Raw genomic sequence first — 14962 nt, 5'->3', positions numbered from 1 at the left:
TCTTCCTGTGTCCAATTTATAAATCAGACTTTATCATAGGTATCCTATATATAGGAAAGAAACATAGTACTCAGTACTACTATCTGTGGTTTCAGGCATTTGCTGGGGGTCTTGGAATGTATCCCCAGAGGAAACTGCATTAGGCTTTGTTTATCCTTCGTGGTTGTTGCTTGTTTAATTTCAGCAGATTAAAGAAGATTACCTGGAGCTAGAAAGACCTATGAGAGTAGATGAGGGCTCAGAGGAGATAGGAATAGCTTCTATGGAGGAGTCAAAAGCAGCAGGTGAACATGGGATGGACCAGATGGTGGTCCCCATAGCATTTGTGCAAAGCACACATACGCACGTGTTTTTGTGTTTGTGCATGCATGTGTGTGTGGGGGGCAACTGTATGCAGACGTGGAGACCCCAGAAGCCACTGATACTTGTCTGTCCAGGTAGGCAGCAGTGTCTGTCCACAAGAATTTTGGACCCAGCCATTATCCAGGGGCTCTGGGTCAGGGCTGCAGTTCCTGAGAGGGAGACGGGAGAAATCACAGCAGAGCGCCTGCTTGACTTGTTTGATCTTCAGTTTCTGATTCTGTAAAACGGAAGCAATAATTTTAATTACCTTAAAGAGTTATTTTGAAAGCTAACTGAAAAGATATATGTGGAGACCTTAGAATAGCATCTGGTACATAGTAAGTATTTAGAAAATGTTAATTTTTACATGAAAGTAATAAAAATGTATCTTATTCTATTTACACAAAAGTAGTATTCTTTTTAAATGTCCTATACCTGATTCAGTTATTCAGTCATTTCAGTTATTTCAATTCAATGACATTTTACTACCTTTTAGATAGATGACTTTTGTTTTGTTTGGGGGGATGGAGTACTGTTTTAGTAGTAAGTGTTTTATGACAAAGAACTATTTAAATGCTGAGAAAAGGGGCACCTGGGTGGCTCAGTCAGTTCAGCTTCTGAGATCATGGCCTCAGGGTCCTGGGGTCAAGCCCCGCATCAGGCTCTCTACTCAGCGGGGAGTCTGCTTCTCCCTCTCACTCTCCCTCTATGTTCTCTCTTTCTCAAATAAATAAATAAATAATCTTTTAAAAAATGCTGAGAAAATAAATTTACTTTTGGGGAACCAAACCATATTTTTGCCAAATTCATGGAGTTCCCCAGTGGTGCCAGACTTTAAAGTTTGTGAGAAGGGGATGCAGTAATTACTCTCTAATATTAGGGTAGGTGTAGAAAAAAGACCATAATACTAGTCAGAAAATGTCTCCAGTGAAAATATAACATTTTCTTCTGTTAACAGGAAAAAATTTGTATGATCTAAAACCAAAACAGAAACAAAAACAGCAGCTCAACCATCCAAGAGGTTTCTGCCATCTTGATCATTAAACGTTTTCTCCAAAGTCTCAACTACAGTTTATTAATGTTTCATTGAAAATGACACCAACACAAATTAGTTTAAAAGTCAAATGGAATTACTGACATCACAAAAATCATAATTGCCCTCTTAAGAATTGCATAAGACTTAACAACTCTTAGGTATTTTAAAGACAGTCTTCATGAGTAGTTACATTTTTTTGAGCCTGTAGAAGTCAAGTAATTTGCCCAAAGTCACTAGCTGGGACTGCTGAATTTTTCAGTGTTATCTTAAATGTTTGGTCATACTCTGACGGTTAACTGTCCTTCACTTAGATCATAGGTAATGTTCTGGGACTGTTTCTTAGTCACATTGTATAGATAGAACAAGATACACTTTGGTAGAAGGATTTTTAAATATTCCTGGCTATAGATTGGTCCTGCCACTTTGGGAGACAGTCTGGCAGTTTCTTACATAGTTTACCATACAATTCAACAGCTGCATTTCTAGTTATTTACCCAAATGAGTGGAAAACTTATGTCCACACAAAAACCTGCACATGAATGTTTGTAATTGCCAAAAACTAGAAGGACACCAGGAGGTGTCCTTCAGTAGATGAATGGATAAGTTGTGGCACATCCATACAATGGAATCTTACTCAACACTAAAACGAAGACATGAAGAGGTATCAAGACATGGAGGAACCTTAAATGCATATTGTTAATGAAAGAAGATACCCTGATAAAGGCTACACGCTGTGTGATTCCAACTACAGGAAAGGCAAAGCTATAAAGACAATAAAAAGAGCCGTGGTTGTCATAGGCAGGGTGATAGCTGGAGTACAGTGGATTTTTCGGGCAGGGACACTAGGCTGTATAATATTGTAATGGTGGATAGATGACAGTATGCATTTGTCAACCTGTAGAGCTGTGTAATACAAAGAGTGAATGCTGATGTAAACGGTGCATTTTAGTTAGTAATAATGTATCAATATTGATTCATTAATTATAACCAGTTTACCATACTAATGCAAGATGTTAATAACAGGAGAAACTGACAAGAGGGGAACTTTCTGCTCAGTTTTTCTATAAACCTATAACTGCTCTAAAAAATAAAGTCTACTAATAAAAATACCAAGTAAACTGTAAGAAGTTTGTACTCAGATACAACAGAATAACATCCCAACACGAAACAAAATCCTGGGTGCGACTTCTTCTGTTATATAATCTGCCCCTACCTTGTATCTCTAGCTATTTTTAATTTTTTTTTCATTTATCTTACATATTATCTCATCAGCCTGTAGCTGGTAATGGGTGGTTAAAAAAATAAAAAGTGAGTTAGGCAATTCTCTGTGGCACACAGACGTTTCAAGCTGTGAGGGGCAGGCAGAGAGCAGGAGAGCTTGCCCAGCCTGTTGAGTGACAGGTTCTTGTCTTCTGGCCCACCTCCTACCCCCTTTTCCTTTCACCCCAGCTTTAGCTTCAGCTGGGTCTCACCTGGCTTTTGACAACAGACAAGAACTGAGGGTGAAGACAGGGCCGGTAACTGTCGTGCTTTTAATATTGTGCTGAATGATTTATTTTTGTCTATCTTTTAAACCTCACAGCAATTCCCATTTTGTAGATGAGACCACTGGAGGAGAGAAGATCCATACCCACACAGTGTGACAGCAGCTGACCACTAGGTGAACTTGAATGTGTATGGCTTCCTGTCCCAACCTGCCCCCAGCAACCACCTATGGGATAGGTGAGAAGGGGAGCCATTTGGAGAGGTTTGTCCCAGTCTTGGTGCCATTTAAGTGATTAAACAGCAGGACTTGGTTGGTTGTAGCTGTGATAGGTAAAACCACCCCATGGACCAGCAGCTGCCATTGAGAAGTGTCTTGCAGAGAAGAGTGATAAGAGTTCAAATGTAATGTCTGTTTGGCTTTGGAAATAGCATTATATTACTGTAGTGGGAGTTAGCAGATTTAGCTTCTTAATTATGTTTGGCTGGAAGCAATACTAACATTTGGTTGTCTTCTGTAGCCTGCAAATGTTTGTGATGCAGAAGATAGGGCCTTAGTTCCTGGTAAAGCAAATGTAGTAGTCAGTGTTCACTCCAGCTAATCCACGTAGCAGATAAATTGCCTGCCGAAGATTGATAGTTGATTTTGTGTAAGCCATGGTTTTGAAAGTCAATTTACTTTCTTTTTTTTTTTTAAAGATTTTATTTATTTATTTGACAGAGAGAGAGACAGCCAGCGAGAGAGGGAACACAAGCAGGGGAAGTGGGAGAGGAAGAAGCAGGCTCATAGCAGAGGAGCCTGATGTGGGGCTCGATCCCATAACGCCGGGATCACGCCCTGAGCTGAAGGCAGACGCTTAACCGCTGTGCCACCCAGGCACCCCTGGAAGTCAATTTACTTTCTTGTTTTGTGATGAATATGAAAGACTTTTGTACTATATATCCTCTTATTTAATTTATGATTTTTGCAAGGTTCTATTATAGTGAGCAATGGGGAACAACAATTACTTTTTTGTGTGTCCTTTTTCTTTTGTGTGTGAATTCTTTTTCTTAATATAAGAATTCGTAAGGCAGACAGTACCAGAGTATTTAAAAAATTCTAGCTAAATATTGTGGATTTAATCCTAGACCAAAGGAAAATATTTTCCATATGTTTGAAAAATTCATTGTTACATAAATTATATTTAAAATTCATATCATTTAAATTAAAATTTTTGGATGCAGTTAGTTTACCTCCTTGAAGCGTAAAACATTCTTCATTGATCTGAGAATTACTTTACAATCTACTTTACATTTTTTATGAAGGTAACAAACTTTTAAAAGGATTAGTGTGTTTTAAACTTTTTAATATTTAATAAAAATTATAGTATTAAAGGGGGCACCTGGGTGGCTCAGTCTGTTAAGCATCTGACTACGGCTTATGTCATGGTCTGGGGTTCTGAGATTGAGGTCTGTGTTGAGTCCTGTGTTGGGTGCCCTGCTCAGTGGGGAGTCTGCTTCTCCGTCTCCCTCAACCCCTGCCCCCCATTCATGCTGTCTCTCTCCCTGATAAATAAATAAGATCTTTAAAAAAAATTGTAGTATTAAAAAGCATAATATTTTTTCATTTACTCCATTATGTTTTGAATTAAACTTCTTTCTGGCCTCGCACATAACTAGTATAAATAGAACTTTTTCAGTTTTTATCGTGATCTGTAAGATTAATTTTTGTGTCTTTATTTTACTTAGCAAGTTTGAAGTAAGAGTAGAGGTTTGCTCTGGGGTTGATTCATATACTTCTTTTTCTAGTCATCCCACTATTTTTTTTTTAAGTAGGCACCACATCCAGGGCGGAGCCCAACATTGGGCTCGAACTCAAGACCCTGAGATCAAGAACTGAGCTGAAATCAAGAGTCAGATGCTTAACCAACTGAGCCACCCAGGTGTCCCAGTCATCCCACTATTTGACTAATCTTTATATGGTGGATTTTTTTTAAATTTTTTAATTGCCAGAATATATCTATATCTATCTCTATCTCCTTTTTTTACATATATTTATAATAGAGAAACATACATGTCATTTGATCCTACCAGAGATAACCATCATCTCTCAGTCATATAAAGATAAGGTCCATCTCTTAGTCATATAGGTAAGATTTATGTCTTAGTCATATATAGTAATAGATAGAAACATGTGCTTATTTCCAGAGATTATTGAAATATGTACATCCATACATATATGTAGTATTTAAAGCAAAAAAAGAATTATAAATCATTTTCTAGAGTGGCTGTGTCCCTTTAATGTCCCATCGGGACCTTGCTATAATTCTAGAGCCAGGACCTGGCTCAGGTTCACTCATGACATTTTCAGTTGGTCTTTCTCTTGTTTCTTTTCCTAGTTTGACCTTCAAAACAGAAAGTTCATAGCGTCTTCTCAGATGTTAATGTGATTTACTTCTTACGTCTAGAAGTCAGGATTGTTGTGGAATTCATTGTTTTAAAGGGTTTGAGGTTCCTGGTTTAATTCCAGGGCGGACGGTCCCTTCTAACAGAAAACTAAGTCCCCAACCCTAATTTTTAAAATTACTGGGTTTGTGACTCATGGACATCTTAGGTCCCAGGTCAAGCAATTGTTAGGCTTCTTCCTGGCACGCCCCATACATATTGGGTTGTCTAATGATTATAACCCAAGTATCATTATAGCACTGATCAGCAAACACCCCAGTGGCTTTTAGTCTGAAAAATTTAGTGCAGCAACTATCCTGCTATTCCTTATGCTTTAAAGACAGTATTTGAAGGGTAGGAAAAATAAGATGAAAATTGAGAGGCAGGAAAACCATAAGAGATGCTGAACTCTGGAAACAAACCGAGGGTTGCTGGAGGGGAGATGGGTGGGAGGGAAGGGATAATTGGGTGATGGGCATTAAGGAGGGCACTTGATATAATGAGCACTGGGTATTATATGCAACTGATGAATCACTAAATTCTACCTCTGAAACTAATAAAAAATAAATAAAAATTTTTATAAAGGCAATATTTGAGTAAGTGGTTGTTACACTTTGCAATTCTGATCTTTATATTACAATGTATATGTTTTCTTAATTTTTAAAATAGGAAGTGTGACGTGTGCATTATAGGGTTCTAAGCCTCCCAGCAGGTACATAATTAAATATAAATAAAAAGGAGATGCCTGGTGAGCTGCACATATGGCAGTATTACAACTCTTACTTCCTCAAGGGGGGAACATACCGTCGTTTCTCACATTATGGGAAAGAGCCATCTTACCATAAAAAAATGAGATACAAGTATTAGTTTAATTAAAAGCAATTTACCAGAGCTGTCTAGTTAGTTGGCCTGGAGAACATGAGCACCAACGGTTTGAAAGCCATCCTGAGCCTCTCTCAAGGAAGACCGGCCTGGTGTTCTGAGGTTCCTGTCTTCATGCCTTTGCCACCCTCTCACCTCAGCTTCTTCCCAGGACGAAACAGTGGAGAGGCAGAGAAAGACTTTAAAAAAAAAATCAGCTTATTAAGAATGAATTTTTTCTTTATAGATATTAGAAACTAAAAGTAGAACTAGTTTAATTTTTTAAATATAATTTTAGGTGGACATCAGCAGTTGTACTGTTGTATGTATATGCAAATACTCTACAAAATTTAATATTTTATCAAAAGGCACAACTCCAAAAAAGAAACCTACCAACTTGTTTCTATGGTAACCACTACTGAAATGTGTCTAGCCAGTGTGTGTCTTCTCATAATTTTTCTCTGAGAGTTTCAGGGAGTTCATTAAATATACTTTCCTAACAGATAGATAGATGTACAGATGCATTGATAGATAGAAATACAGATACGTATATTTTTTTCAATGGGGATTTCAGACTGTTGTAAAATTCCCTTAGCTTCATATAGAATATGGCTTCATTCTCACGCATGAATATCTTTGGCTAAGAGACAGGTCCATTGTTTTATAAATTTAGTTTAAGCTAATAATGGATCCCGGTAAGTAGTGATTTCTAACAAGGGTATTGATCTTGCTTCCTAAATGTTTTCTGGTATTTATATCTGAAACATTGGGATTCAGCACATGTTGATTTCTAGAATGACCAGTGTCCCTTTAAAATTAAAATTCATTTGGCTCTCCCTACAAGACCCTGCCTGGAATGTTTGATGTTCTCCTTTGTCTCTTTTGCACCGTTGTCTTTGATATCCACCAGGCCATGAGTCTGGCCTGGTGGAGTTCTGACCTGGACTTAATAAACCCCCTTTGTGGCTCTACTTTCTTGTCAAAGGTTGTAATGTGGTGAGTACAATGGAAATCATAACTTATTTATGTAGAGATCTCAGTATTTCGCAACAGGTTCATTCAGAAAAGCTGACTACAGTGTAACCCAGTGGTACAGAAGGGATTCCATTGCATTTTATATTTAATATAAAATAAATGGTTGGTTTTGAGAATTCCCCCCCAAAGCCTGTACTGTCACAAAACAAATAGATATGGTCAGATGTTCTTCTCGTGATGTAAAATGAATGCTCACTGAGAGTATTAATGTTACGGCAGGGCTCATGGCATTTATCTAGTTAAATTCAAAGGGAAAACATTTGGAAGGTAAAGTGGTAGGAAATAGGTACTAAGGAAATAAAACTACACTGGGCTTGACAATGAGGGAATTTCAATTAGCCCATAAGGATGACAGAGAAGCCAGGATGTCTCTGAGCCAGAAGGCCCCAAATCATGACTGGTCATAATAACTTCTAATTGTTTGGCGAGGAAGAATGAATATTTAATGTAAGGGCCCTTTTCTATATCTTCAAGTTCGCCTAGGCTCCTAAAATGAGGGTGTCGTCACCCCTGGGTCACGGAGTATGGCTTTGCACTGTTTCACGGATGCCATTGGCATAGCACAAGCAGGGGTAGTGCACGGATTTAATTTGTAGTCTCCATTCCTTCCAGAAGTAGCTGACCAGTGACAGGCCCCCCATTCTGTCCAATGGAACTGAAATAGAATCACTTCCCATATTACAGTTTCTCCCATTTTCTGGAATCCCAGAGTCTCCCTTCTTTGTTCCCTCCAGTGTTCCTTCTGTATCCAGGCTTTACCGTTTCTCTCCTAGGTGAACACAGTAACCTCTTCTTTACTGGCCTCCCAGTGTCCATATATGGCCCCCTGGTTCATCTGGCCAACCAGAATGATCTTTCTAAAGGCAAAGTTGAATCTTGTCGTAACTTTGCATAAAGTCTTTCCAGGACTTCTCTTCCTCAGCAGAACACATTCCTTTGCGAAGCACTTAATATCCCAGAGGGTCTAGGACCTGCCTGTCTTTCCCCCCTCTACTCCCTCTGTGCTTTAGACAAACCTTTGGTTTCTCAAATGCTTTGTGCTGAATGCATGAATTCTTTTTGGGTTTCCCCCTGCAGGCCTGAGCTCTCCTCATGCCTCAGTTACGCCTCTGTCCTTGCACATGGTTTTCGGATGGCTGGTTGACTTCCCTGCCTCCCTAGACTCTAAAGAGCTTGAGGACTATTTCTCGCTTGTGTTTGTTCATCCAGCTTCTAGCCTAGCACCTGGGGCATAGCTGGTGCTCAGTAATAGTTTAAATATGAATGAATGAATGAGTGAGTGAGTGAGAGAATGAGTGATGACATCACACAGGAAGCCAGGGTGAAGGAGATGCTGCATTTAATTAGTGCAGAAAATAGGCTCAAGTTGAAATTAACACAGATTTCAACAAGAGTGAGGCGGGCTGGTTGTTCAGGGTGGGCTGCATAAGGACATAGCCACGGGAGATAACATGGGACCAAAATCTGTTAGTTCTCCTAGAGAGATGTGACTTGCAAGAATTGACTCATCGTGACATTTATGGCAGGTGAATTCAGAACCGAGACGTTCTTGTCATCTGTGACACCGAGGAAGAGGGAAGTCAGGTAGCACGATGGACGTGGCTCATTTGCTCAGGCCACATCCTCTTGGTCAGCAAGTCCACTCAGGGGGCCAAATATTAGAGCTTGCTGAGTTCGAATATGAGCAATTGAAGTCTTTCTAATTGTCCTTGAGGGATTTTCTATCAAGCTGGATTATCGAGAAGAATGATTCTTTTCTTAATGAAGGCTGTTTCTCGCTAGATCAGTGACTTTCACACAGCAGTCAGAACAGCTCTATCTCTGTAATAATAATAAGAGCTATCATGTACTGAGTGTTTATATGTGTCAGGACCTGTTCTAAATCTTTCTCTACATAAACTCAATCTTCACGACCCTGTGACGTAGTTATTATTATCAGCCTATTTTTTTCAAACTACAAAACCAAAAACGAAGATGTTAAGCAGTTCATCCAGAGGGACCGTGTGAAAGGAGCTGGGATTTGAACTCAGGCAGTCAGACTCCAGCACTTATGCTGACCCATCTTTCTAGGCAGGCAACCAGTGTTTCTTGTGTTTGCTGAATTATATTACTTAAAATTTAATTCTCATTGTGCGCTCTCTCTCTCTCTCTCTCTCTCTCAATAAATAAATCTTTAAAAAAAGAAGATTCTCATTGCAATTCTTACACATGGGGTGTATTCACCAAGACCTTTTGGATTCAAGAAACAGACTAACTGAAGCAGAAGAGTGTTAACCATGTCCTGTAACTGCACTGTCTTTGTGTTGTGTGACTGGCTGCAGTGCTGGGCGCCCCAGCTGGCGTGCAGGAGCAGATCCTCACTTAGGAAGGGAAGCCAGTGGTGCACAAACAGAGATCATGTGCGGAAGCGGAAGTTTAGAGAGGTCGAGTGACTTGCCCAAGGGCACTTAGCTAGTGAATGGTAAAGGTGGAATTTGGAACTCAGCAGCCTGCCTCCGTAAGCATTCTGTGTCCGCCTTGACCTGTATGAACCCTGTGCAGACTGCACATCCTTCTGCCACCTCTTAGGCGGGCTGTGGTGTCATTGACCGAGATGTCTCTTTCTTTGCTTCATTTTGGTTCTAAGGACACACTGTGGTCACCTTCTGTGAATCTGGCCATTTCCCAAATGTAGGATGCATTGCTTTATTTAATCTTAAATGGTTGTTTTGGGATAGTTATGTAAACAGCTAAATTCACTAATAATTTCACTACTTTCCACTTCGGAGAGTGAACTTTTTCTGACCAGGCCCCAAATTCTAGAGAAATCTTTGCTGAAGCCCTGTGACCAGACCAGAGCTTTTTCAGGCTAAGGTTTATGCAAAACACAGGCCTTCATGGAAAATTTGGTTCTTGCTCACTTGGGTCTCAGTTCATGGAAATGTTCATCAACTCCAGCAGCAGGTCATAGATGTCATACAGGCTTGGAAGGTTAGCTGTGTTCTCCCTGTCACCTTGCAGTCCTACTGTACAGATCCCTAGTAGGGAGAATGCTCTTGGGAAGACACCCTATACTTTGTACTTCTGAATCTGTTTATGAGGAAATGACAGTATTTTCAGCATTTGCAACACCATTGACTGAAGCTCTGATCCTTGATGTGTTTATTTTCTATGTGTGTTCATCTCTACATCAAAAACAGAGGAAGCCACAGGAAATTGTTGCCTGTATTTCCAGGAAATGTACCCACCTCACCAGCTCCCCAGTCCACACAGCCCAGAAGACCCCAGTGCAGGCACTGGCATCGCTGATGAAAGTGGAGATAAGGAGCCAGGGAGGGTTCTCATTCTGCCGCTCTGCCAGCAAAAGCCCAAAGAAGACAGGCCTTTTAGGCTAACAGGAAAACTCTAAATTGGGTCCTTTAAACACTCAATTTCTTTCTTTCTTTTTTTTTTTTAAGATTTTATTTATTTGTCAGAGAGAAAGAGCGTACAAGCAGGGGAAGCTGTAGGCAGAGGGAGAAGCAGGCTCCCTGCTGAGCAAGGAGCCCAATGTGGGTCTCGATCCCAGGACCCTGGGATTATGACTTGAGCCGAAGGCAGACACTTAACCCACTGAGCCACCCGGGAGCCCTAATCACCCAATTTCTGAACATGTAAATGCTATGCGTGAAGTGAGGTAGAACCCCAAACCAGAGCACTGGCCAGCCGTCGCTCCTTCTGCTCAGCCTGGCCCACAAGGCTGTGGCTGGCACCCTCTCTGATCATACAGAAATGAAATCATCCTGGGAAATTTCTCACATTAGCCTGATGATGATGATAATGATGATAGCTCATATTTATTGAGTGTTGACTGTGGTGTACCAGATATTTTACTTAGGACCCTACGTGTGTTATTAAATTTAATACCCACATAAACCTCAAGAGGTACTTTCTTTATTATCTGAATTTTCAGATGAGGCATCTGAGACTCAGCTTAATATCTTGTCTGGGATCACACAGCCAGTAAAAGATACAAAATTCAAACTAGACCTATATAATTCCAGCTAGCACTATAGTCAAGTCGATTTCACCGGGGGTGGAGCAGGGGTAGTACATAGGCAGAAGCAGACAGGATCCATCCAACAAGGCTGGAGACTTGTACCCAGGGCAGGCTTTGGTGTATATTGCTTGTGGTGACACTCTTTCATNGAAAAAGGGATTGGATGGTAGTCCAATAAGTACTTGACCACAGGGGACTTATGTGTCTTCTGGGTCTGGCCGGTACCGTGAGTCTCAGCCTCCCCCCTCCTGAAAAAAGGCAGCTTCTCACCTCTCATGGTCCAGCTTCCTAGCAAAGCTCTCTTCTCCATTTTAGCTTATCATATTGTGATTAAAACAAGTATGAGAAATTGATGTTGTTTCAACTTCTCCGTGAACTGAAACAAATTTTCATTTGAGCGTGAAATCTCCCATCTCACAGATCAAAGGGGTGCTCTGGAAGAAAAGCAGCCGTAAATATCTGAGGCTTAATGAAGGCTACTTAATAATACCTCACGCTATGGCAAAAAATATAAGTTGACTCCAAAGATACACCCTATTAAGGCTGATAACAAAAAGCAGGAAAATGAGGCTAGAAATTAATAAAAGATATCAAGAAAACCATTTCCAGACTTGCTAGAAATGGGCCATAAATGTGGTTTTGAACCTTCTGGCAGCTATTGTGGAGATGGAAAAAGGAGTGTAGTGGAAATTCATTTTTAAAACCCAAAAGGAGAAAAGTTCTCCTGGAACTTTAGCAGAAAAATAATTTGCCCCTCTACACAGGTGTTGGTTGATGTTGCTTTATAACTCTTGACATGCAGCCTTCTGTATACTTCTGTACATTCTGCTTATTTTTAGGATTAAAAAGCCCCACATAGTGTGATTTTATCATATGTCTACTTCTGGATTATTTCAGGACTGATAATCTGGCTTATGTATTATCTGTGTCTTCATTTTTCTTTCCTTCTCAGCCTGCTGTTCATCTCCGGGAGATTTCTCATTAGCATTCTGATAAATGATAAGCAGGGGAAAATAAAGATACACACGACTCTAGCAATCAGTTTTGCTATTTACGGAAGTGATGTTAATGCTTTTTTAGCTAATGGGAATTTCAGGAGAGCTCTCTCCGCATCAACCTGCCAGCAGAGCTCCTGAGTGTCTTAGAGTCCAGCCTGCCCCGTCTGTGCTTAGGGAGCCCCCCGGGCCATAAGGGGAGGGCCGACAGGCAGAGACACCTGCAGAGGTAAGTTTGACTTCATTATGCTCAAGATGAAGGGCACTTCTGGGGAATTGATATGGAATGTGAAAAGGGTGGAACTTATATTCGTTTGCCGGGACTGACATAACAAAGTACCACAGACACTGTGGCTTAAACAACAAAAATTTATTTTTTCAATAGTTCTCGGTGGCTGGAATTCCTTGCTTGATCAAGGTGTCAGTAAGGTTTCTTCCGAGGGCCTCTCTCTTTGGCTTGTTGATGGCTGAAGATCACATGGTCTTCTCTGTGTGTATGTCTGTATGTTAATCTCCTCTTCTTTAAAAAATTTTTTTAAGGATTGATGTATTTGAGAAAGAGAGAGTGGAGGGGTGGGGTAGAGGGAGAGGGAGAGAGAATCTGCAAAAGACTCCCTGCTGAGCGCAGAGCCCGATGTGGGACTCAGTCCCACGACCCTGAGATCATGACCTGAGCTGAGACCAAGAGTCCGACGCTCAACCTACTAAGCCACCAGGTGCCCCTAATCTCCTCTTTTTATAAGAATACTGAACATATTGGATTAGGGCCCACCCCGGTGACCTCATTTAACTTGAAATACCTCTTTAAAGTCTCTGTCTCCAAATACACCTTCTGAAGTACTGAGGGTTAGGATTTCAACATATGAATTTGGGGGAAACACAATTCAGCCAATAACAAAACTGCTGATTTAAACTAGATGTTTGGGGCGCCTGGGTGGCTCAGTCGTTAAGCATCTGCCTTCGGCTCAGGGCGTGATCCCAGAGTCCTGGGATCGAGCCCGCATCAGGCTCCTCCGCTAGGAGCCTGCTTCTTCCTCTCCCACTCCTCCTGCTTGTGTTCCCTCTCTTGCTGGCTGTCTCTCTCTGTCAAATAAATAAATAAAATCTTTAAATAAATAAATAAATAAATAAAACAAGATGTTTGAATTACCTGGATTTCAATGATATGTATTTCTCTTTTCTCCAGTTACAAAGAATTGAAAGTCTTGCAAGGCACCCTTGTTGTATATTTGTGTCCTTGAAAGGCTTGGATCACAGATGTGTGTGTGTGTGTGTGTGTGTGTGTGTGTCTTTTGGATCAAATATACAGCGTCTATTGAAAGTTTGAAGATCAGTGTGTTTCCTCCTGTTCAGAAAATAATAATGCATAGCTTTCAGTAGAGTTCTTTTCATTTCCAAGGCTCTCTTAAATATTGACTAATTAAATAAAAATAGGGGAAGCCTGACTAAATAGCCTCTCTTTGAGGACCAGCCCAATGGACTTAGAATACACAGTGATTTGCTGTACCTTTGAAAACAGAAGCAACTAGAAATCTTTTATTATTGGCTATAATAGCAAATGACATCTCTTATTATGCTTGGCAGCTGACATACCAAATTGCATTTTAGTTGGTTGTTATACATGAAATAGTAGGATATGGATCGACTAAAAATGAGAATTTACAGCCCTGGGACATGGGATGTCTGACATCTAGGGGTTGCCATGACAACTCATCAGGATGTTGCTTTGTAATCTTCTGGATTAGGTTCTAGCCCCGGGTCACTGGATTGGAATTGGAGGGGGATTGGTGACAGGACGTGAATGTTGTACCTTTACTAAACAGTACCGAATTTGCAGGTTGGTCATGTTGCTAAGGTCAAGTAGAAATGACATTGAGGGAGTGCTTAAATTCTTCAGAACCTAGACAAGGTCACATTTGTCAGCGAGAATATTCAGATGGAGTGGTCTGAGACTCAGCAGCTGAAAGACAGGATTTCCTGTCCTAGGTCGGTGGATAAAAAACATGCAAGTATCCCCTAATAAATTAACACCCCGAACAGTTATATGCAAATGAAGACTTGGGAAATTAAACCCTTTTTACAGTTGTCTTGTATTTTGAAATTGGACCTGAACATCCCCAAGAAAACAGTTTGGCCACAAAGCAAACCACGGCTGCTTTCTAGTGTTCCATATCCTCCATCTCAGCCGGAAATGGCCTGCAGGGTGTGGAATTTGGACCAGGGAAGGGAATTGGGCAGAGTAAGGAAGGAAGCGGTTGGAAAACAGGGCAACACATTCCTCATCTCACGTTGGCTCTGACCGCACGCACCATATCTCCTCTGATGTCCCTCCCAGACATGTTCCTCACCAGGGATGATCGATGGAGGGAACCGGAAACTATAGAGCTCCGCTCTGAAGTCTGATCCCAGGTCTGCCACTACCAGTGTGATCTGGGACAAAACACACGGCAACTCTGGGTTCCCCTAGGAAGGGAGGGTGTTGAGTTTCCCCAGGATGTCATGTTCTGCTGTTTATCATCATGTGGGGTAGGGCCACATGTCCACATTTCTCTTTTTTGCCATGAGGCTCACATTTCCATCATTACTTTGCAATAGAACAACCCTTCCATGGCTAGTGGGACCGCCTAATAATTAAGACAGAGCAAAAGGATTCCTCCCCATCCCCATAATTTTTTAGGTTTTGTAATTGTGGCTTTCTGCCATGCAATGGAGAGAGGATGAAATCTTCCTCTCTGCCAGTTCCAGGGTTTTCCCGTGACCACCACCATC

At 40.9% G+C, this 14962-nt stretch overlaps 1 protein-coding gene across 6 annotated transcripts in view; it reads left to right on the top strand.

Annotated features, from left to right (window-relative positions):
• Window positions 1–14962, top strand: part of BACH2 (BTB domain and CNC homolog 2) — a 347862-nt gene that overhangs the window by 53935 nt on the left and 278965 nt on the right. Inside the window, exon 2 of one of the 6 annotated variants that reach the window (XM_040627543.1) lies at window positions 2978–3125. The exons of 4 other annotated variants lie outside the window; for them this stretch is intronic. The gene's annotated coding sequence lies outside the window, so the exon portion shown is untranslated. Of the gene's footprint in view, window positions 1–1694; window positions 3126–14962 lie in introns of those variants that run through there. One more of the 6 variants, XM_040627542.1, reaches the window with a different exon arrangement.

Source organism: Ursus maritimus, unplaced genomic scaffold, assembly GCF_017311325.1.
Source record: "Ursus maritimus isolate PB19 unplaced genomic scaffold, ASM1731132v1 scaffold_13, whole genome shotgun sequence".
NCBI lineage: Eukaryota > Metazoa > Chordata > Mammalia > Carnivora > Ursidae > Ursus > Ursus maritimus.
The sequence above is the reverse complement of the archived record's forward strand: the minus strand, read 5'-3'. Positions and strand labels throughout refer to the sequence as shown.